At 34.0% G+C, this 8072-nt stretch overlaps 1 pseudogene; it reads left to right on the top strand.

Annotated features, from left to right (window-relative positions):
- Nucleotides 1-5588: 5588 nt before the first annotated feature.
- On the top strand, nt 5589-7599 carry LOC142522796 (CDT1-like protein a, chloroplastic; annotated as a pseudogene).
- The last annotated feature ends 473 nt before the right edge of the window (nt 7600-8072 follow it).

The following is an 8072-nucleotide window of genomic DNA, read 5'->3' as shown; positions in this document are numbered from 1 at the left end:
TTTTATTTAACTTTGTTTTCAGATCTTGCTTACACCTAGCTTATTTATCAAGTTATCGAGTCCAGCAAACTCTTCCGCAATTATAAAATTATGTTTAACCATTTTTTTATCGTTGATTGAGAATTAAACTTTGATAGCCGACCCCAACTGAAATCTTTTATAAATCTATAAAATTTATAAGGTGTTTATTCACTCACAAAAAACCCTCACCAATCATAAAAATTTTCGTCTCGGCGGAGGGGCGTGGCACCACAATAGACTAACGTTGTATCCATAATTGTTTCAGTGGAGGATGTCACCATGATACATCACTTTTCGACATCCAAAAGCCTTGTCCAATATTCGGCACCGGGAAAGTCTGACTATTTGTCGGAACCAAAGCATCATCAAATATTCAAATTATCCATAATAAGCAAAATCCCACATCAAATATAAGTAAATCAAGTTTTAACAGCTCTTCCATCAATTTATCCCACATCTCTTGAAATTTCAGCATCTCTTTGGCTAAATGAAGTACATGCAGCTGCACAAAAATTATCCCTCACCATTAATTTATAGTAACCTTACATAAATTCTCTCGGATATACGTCTATGTGGCAAAAACTTGTGTGAAGACGGTCTCACATGTCGTATTCTGTGAGACAGATCTCTTATTTGAATCATACATGAAAAAGTATTATTTTTTATGCTAAGAGTATTACTTTTTATTGTGAATATCGGTAGGATTGACCCGTCTTACAGATAAAGATTCGTGAGACCGTCTCACAAGAGATCTACTGATCCGTCTATGTCCGCACCATGTCAACTGCTTGCCAACCCTATCAAGTGACACACACATGTCATGCATTAAACTAACATGACTTAGACTAGTTTTGCATTGAGAATTATCGTATCCGTGAAGAGTAAAATATTATTGTAATCGTAAAAATATATTTACCGTTTCGATATTGCAAAATGCAAGAGTGAAAATGATTAGAATCCCCACCTATTTCCCTTGTTAATCTAATCTATATTCTTTGTGATGGTTGAGGAATTTTAATCCTCAAAATATCTTATTTGTTGTGCCCAATTTAAGGGACCAGGTAGGGGGAAGGGCAGCCGTCTAATTGACTTGCATATTCCACGTGTCCTTGTATATTTATCCACCCACGCTTATAAAATTCAATTATATATTTGTACGTTTACACAATATATATATTATATATATGTGTAAACGTACAAATATATAATTGAATTTTATAAGCGTGGGTGGATAAATACAAGGACACGTGGAATATGCAAGTCAATTAGACGGCTGCCCTTCCCCCTACCTGGTCCCTTAAATTGGGCACAACAAATAAGATATTTTGAGGATTAAAATTCCTCAACCATCACAAAGAATATAGATTAATTAACAGGGAAATAGGTGGGGATTCTAATCATTTTCACTCTTGCATTTTGCAATATCGAAACGGTAATATATTTTTTACGATTACAATAATATTTTACTCTTCACGGATAGCGATAAGTTCTCAATGCAAAACTAGTCTAAGTCATGTTAGTTTATGCATGACATGTGTGTGTCACTTGATAGGGTTGGCAAGCAGTTGACATGGTGCGGACATAGACGGATCATAATCTCTTGTGAGACGGTCTCACGAATCTTTATCTGTAAGACGGGTCAATCCTACCGATATTCACAATAAAAGTATACTCTTAGCATAAAAAATAATACTTTTTCATGTATGATTCAAATAGAGATCTGTCTCACAGAATACGACATGTGAGACCGTCTTCACACAAGTTTTTGCCACATAGACGTTATCCGAGAGAATTTATGTAAGGTTACTATAAATTAATGGTGAGGGATAATTTTTGTGCAGCTGCATGTACTTCATTTAGCCAAAGAGATGCTGAAAATTTCAAGAGATGTGGGATAAATTGATGGAAGAGCTGTTAAAACTTGATTTACTTATATTTGATGTGGGATTTTGCTTATTATGGATAATTTGAATATTTGATGATGCTTTGGTTCCGACAAATAGTCACTTTCCCGGTGCCGAATATTGGACAAGGCTTTTGGATGTCGAAAAGTGATGTATCATGGTGACATCCTCCACTGAAACAATTATGGATACAACGTTAGTCTATTGTGGTGCCACGCCCCTCCGCCGAGACGAAAATTTTTGATTGGTGAGGGTTTTTTGTGAGTGAATGAACACCTTATAAATTTTATAGATTTATAAAAGATTTCAGTTGGGTCGGCTATCAAAGTTTAATTCTCAATCAACGATAAAAAAATGAGTTAAAATAATTTATAATTGCGGAAGAGTTTGCTGGACTCGATAACTTGATAAATAAGCTAGGTGTAAGCAAGATCTGAAAACAAAGTTAAATAAACATAGCAAAAGTAGAATGGAAAGGTAAATAAGAAAAGATTTGTTTATGAAAGTTGAATTAAATTACTATTGTTTCTGTTTTGTTTCGATTTATGAAGTTATTTGCTCGAAAACTTTGATGAATACAACATATTATACGAACCGTTTCAGCTGGCATTTAACTCTAACAGGTTGAAAATCTTAGTAGCTCGACGATACACGTTATTTGTTAAGAAAATGCTTTTTGATAGTTATACGTCGTCAAACGTTTTATCAGCTCATTGAGACTCAATTAAACAACACAAAAGACCGTCAAGGATCAAATACAAACTATTTAGGTTTGATAAATGATACAACACTTGAATGCTCAAAGGATTTTCAAATTTGTCAGTTGTCTTCAATGTTTGATTATCGCCTCTTTAAATACTTGGGAACCCCAACATTAATAATTTTTGAATGGCTCTGAACCTTACAAACAACAGCTTCGAATGTCGAGAATGCTTGATGTCTTTTGTCTTCTTTCTATTTTATGAAATACAATAGATGCTGGGCATATTAGCAAGGGATCTTCAAAAAATGTACAAATATTTTTTATTGGACTTGAAGAAGCTCAACGGCGTACTATGTTGTCATCAACTTTTATCATGTCTAAGGCTTTATTTAGCTTGGCATATTAGCAAGGGATCTTCAAATAATCAGCAGACTTGGGGAGCACCTGACGGGCCTGAGAAAATCAACTAAAAAATTCAAGCAAGTTTGTCAGCTATACGTGAAATTTCTAAGAGGTCACTCACTTCAGAATCACTCTCGGTCATACACGTTTAATAAACATTTTCACTTGAACCCGTGATCTCATTGTAATACTAGTTATTGGATCATTCGATTACTATTAAGTCAAAAGCTATAACTTTTAGTTACTACACAACTTTATTTAATTATACATGTGACAACGTAGAGTGCATCTACTTGTATGCGAATGTGTCGGATAGTTAAGTCCACAAGTCCGAAGAGGTTTGTGTATATCTACTTATGCTTATGTCATATATCATTTCTTTGCTACCGATTCTGTCACATTAGAGACAATATTATCCGTTAAGATTTGATGTCACTCTTTTATGACCTACCCAACTAACCAGATCAAACGGCGCAATGTCAACAACTTGATACACGGGAACTTCTCAGGAAGTCACTCATCCCAATACGACTATCAATTAATGCACATGCTTAACCCAACATCGTGCATGATGCAATGCATAATATCTTTATGGCAAAAACTTGTGTGAGACGGTCTTACGGGTCGTATTTTGTGAGACGAGTCTCTTATTTGGGTCATCCATGAAAAAATATTAATTTTTATGTTAAAAATATTACTTTTTATTGTAAATATTGGCATGGTTGACCCGTCACACAGATAAAAATTCATGAGACCGTCTCACAAGAGACCTACTCTATCTTTATATAAAGACAAACCATTTGATGGACGAGTGTAAAATGGAAGAGAAGAAATTTCAAATTCAAAGCATCCCAAACAAAACGATAAATTTACATCACAAATTTAAAATAATTTGATTTCAAAGATTTCAGTCTAAAGCATCCTAGTAGAATGAGTTTTCCCATCTTGAAATAAAGTTAGTGCGTGAAAGTGAAACAAACGTATAATGTGCGTAAAAATAATATTTTATTTTAATTATTTTAAAAATATTTACTTATAGATTTATGGGGAAAACGATTATTTTCTACCAAAATCCAATAATCTTGGGTGGAACATTGCTTCTTATTATAATTTGTAAAGTAATAGAATTCAAAACCAATCTTTTCATATGTGCACATGTTTTACTTCTATATTTAAACTCAAAACTATTTTTAAAATGTTGTATTTGAAGTTTTAAAACATTTTATCGAAGAGTAGATCTCTTGTGAGATGGTTTCACGAATTTTATCTGTGAGACGGTCTCACAAACGGGTCAACCCTATCAATCACAATAAAAATTAATACTCTTAGCATAAAAGATAATATTTTTCATGGATGACCCAAATAAGAGATCTGTCTCACAAAATACGACTCGTGAGACCGTCTCACACAAGTTTGTGCCTTTATTCTAAATCTAAATAAATAAAAAACAAGGCAAAACTTGTGTTAGACGGTCTCACGGGTCGTATTTTGTGAGACATCTCTTATTTGGGCCATCCATGAAAAAATATTACCTTTTTATGCTAAGAATATTACTTTTTATTGTGAATATTGATAGGATTGACCCGTCTCACAGATAAAGATTCGTGAAATTGTCTCACAAGAGACTTACCCAAAAACAAGAATGTTAAAACAAATTTGATTTTAAAATTAAGTTTCATATTTTTAATTAAATTTGAAATAATTTGATGTTATTGACATATTCATTCATTTATAAATTTGAATTTTCAAATATCCTTACTACTAATTAATGTTAAAAAATTGACAAATTTAATTTTAAATTTAGAGAAAAACTAATTTTAAATTTAGAGAAAAAATTTTCTTTCTATTTTTTTATTTTTTATTATCACTACTCAATATTTTTTTTCCAACTTCCAAGGCCCAATAATATTTTATCAGCCCACAAAAGCCGCCGTTGCCAAGGTAGGATTCAGACCAGCCCATATTTTGAAACACTTGCTACTTTCCCTCCTCCCCTGCACCTACGTATCCGAACCGACGAGAAAACCCTAAACCCCCCAATTCCATTTTACCATTCGAATTTCAAATCTTGAACAACAGGTAGAAATCGACTCATTGATACTCAATCCACATCTTTTCATTTTAATCGCACAATTTTGATGCTTTCGTGAAATCACGAACCACACAAGATGCTCTTGAATGTATATTCTGACGAAGCATTCTTATCTCTATTTGTTTCAGGATTGAGTCTGCGAGATGAAAGACTCGGGAGAGGAAAATAATGCTCAAGAATTGAACGCAACCGGCCACGTTATCTCTTTCTCTGACGGTTCAAAAAATGAAGGTGAAACCCATAATCAATGTGTGGACTTTTCATCGCCTACACCGGTGAAAATGAACGAGCCTTCGCGGGTTAAATGCGGGGAAGCGCCGGTTGAGGAACTCCCTAAGAAGTGAGCTACTGTATTTGCGTTTTTGTTTGTTTTGTTTTTGTTTTTTTTTTTGTGTACCGGTAAATCGAACAAAAGCCTGAAAACTTTACAAGTTTTGTTTCTGAATTTCAGTTATGGGATTTATCGGAGTTTTACGGTTGTATGATTAGTTCATTGAGGATGCTCAAACTGCGTAACAGGGCACCTACCTTTAAGAACATTAGCTGTCTTGTTGAAATTCTGACTGGAAGGTGGGTTGCTGCCAATTTTTTTCCCTTTTAATGTTGATGCTACGTAGCTTCTTTTTGTCTATTTGTTTTGATCGTTCCTTTTTTATTTTTTTCATTCTTCTGGTTGCTCCTTGTATCTATCAGTGTAAAATGTCTGTTGATCTGAACTCCAACAATTCTTTCAAGTGAATCACTGATGGTTTGAATTGATGATTCTCGATAAAACTTTATGTACTTTATCTTATTAATATGGTGCCCTTTATTATTATTATTTTTATCATGTTTGGATGTGGTGACATGAACTGAGACTCTACTTAAAATTGCAAGTCAATGAAGAAAAATAATTTGCTGTAATTGCAATTGTGATGGCATCTGTCCACCTTGGTGCAATCTTTATAATTATTGCAAACTGTTATTCAGTTTCAAACATATTTGATTGCTGTATGCATTCTAATCCTTCATTATTTTATGTCCATTTATCAGGAAATTCCTATTCACGCATATTGCACAGATAAAACATATACTACCCGAAGCAGTTCAGATCGATAGATTCTCATACATGATGATAAAACTAAGTGCATGAAGCCAGATATGAAGATCACATTGCTCTTTGATGTTGTAGATGATCACTGTGAGGAATCTGTGTTGTTGCTCTAAGCAATCTTTTCTCTTCGAGGCTAAGAGATTTTTATGTAGCACATCCTGAGGTAATATGGTCTTTCTTTAGATGAGAATTTTGTCATTGAGGTTTGACAAGATACATTTTCTGAATACTTTAGGAAATGATCAATGGTTACTGAGCCTCTAATTTGCATACCAAAACTGATTCGCAGGAAACACATTTAGTAGTAGCTAACTGCTATTCAAGACCTTTATTTGGTTTCCAGCTGTTTTAAACTTCATATATAAACCTCAACATAAATATTTCTTCTAAAAATTCTTATATTGAAATTGAATGTATGATTTTGGTTTTGCTAAACAGGATACACATGTCCCTGAAGCTACACTACCGGAGCCATTCAACCAGAGAAGTTTCACAGTCCAAGAAGACCCAGTTCTTAAGGACTTGTCAGTGTCACGTGACACAGATACGATAAGTTTATCTCGTTCTCCTCCTTTTAGAAGATTCTTCTCTAAAAAGGCTGGTGTTCCAGAAATAGAGAAGACTAATCTCCTCTCACCTCTTAAATCCGCTGGTGTAATTAATGAAGAGAATAAAAAGACAATGATTTTTCAGATTATCCTTCTGAAGCCAGCATACGTGAGAGCACTCCTGTTAAGCTTGCCTCGAGTGGCGATATTCAGCTGGTTGAAACACCTGTGCAAATTACTCCGTTGAGGATAACTCCACCAAATGCATTAGTGCTGACCTGTGAAGATGAGAGCAAGACAACAGCTAGCCAAAACTGCAAGCAGCCCTCTTCTACTGCTAAGAAATCATTAGATTTCTATTGCTCGGACGGCAATGTCACAAAAAATTCTCATAAGGAAATAACATTTTGTTTGTCTGATCTTGTTCTATTGATTCACAAGATATTCCAATCTGTCAATTTTTGCCCCATTACCAAGGAAGAACTTCTTCATAAAATTATTTTGTACAATTGTGAGATTGATGACCGAGGTACGCATACATGCTTCCGTATTGTTCTCTTCTTTGCTTATTGACGACCTTTTTCTTTCATGCATCAAAGAGCTTGATTCCGTTGTTGATTACTTAGATGAGGTTGAAAAACAAATAGAGCACCTTGAGAAAACTGGTTCCAGATTGGTTCTATAAGAAACTTGTATCCAGTGGCGACGTTCTATATAAGTAAGTTCTATTTTCTCAGTGCTGGATTTTGACTGTAGAAGGTTGTCTCCAACAAGTTAATCATTGCTTGCTGTGTTTGAGAAGGTCTAAAAAATCATTTTTTTGGTTGCAAGACAGTTCCATAGTTTATTCACCAGGTATTTGAAACATAACAACAAGATAGTTTCTTTCACAATCTAACTCAAAATCAGATGCTCCATCCTAAAATTTGAGAAGGTCTAAAAATCATTTTTTGGTTGCAAGACAGTTCCATAGTTTATTCAACCAGGTATTTGAAACATAACAACAAAGATAGTTTCTTTCACAATCTAACTCAAATCAGATGCTCCATCCTAAAATTTGAAAGGTCTAAAAAATCATTTTTTTGGTTGCAAGACAGTTCCATAGTTTATTCAACCAGGTATTTGAAACATAACAACAAAGATAGTTTCTTTCACAATCTAACTCAAAATCAGATGCTCCATCCTAAAATTTGAGAAGGTCTAAAAAATCATTTTTTTGGTTGCAAGACAGTTCCATAGTTTATTCAACCAGGTTTTTGAAACATAACAACAAAGATAGTTTCTTTCACAATCTAACTCAAAATCAGAT

The sequence above is a fragment of the Primulina tabacum genome, chromosome 13 (genome assembly GCF_025594145.1).
Source record: "Primulina tabacum isolate GXHZ01 chromosome 13, ASM2559414v2, whole genome shotgun sequence".
In the NCBI taxonomy this organism is placed as follows: domain Eukaryota; kingdom Viridiplantae; phylum Streptophyta; class Magnoliopsida; order Lamiales; family Gesneriaceae; genus Primulina; species Primulina tabacum.
This window is presented reverse-complemented; position numbering and strand designations above follow the sequence as displayed.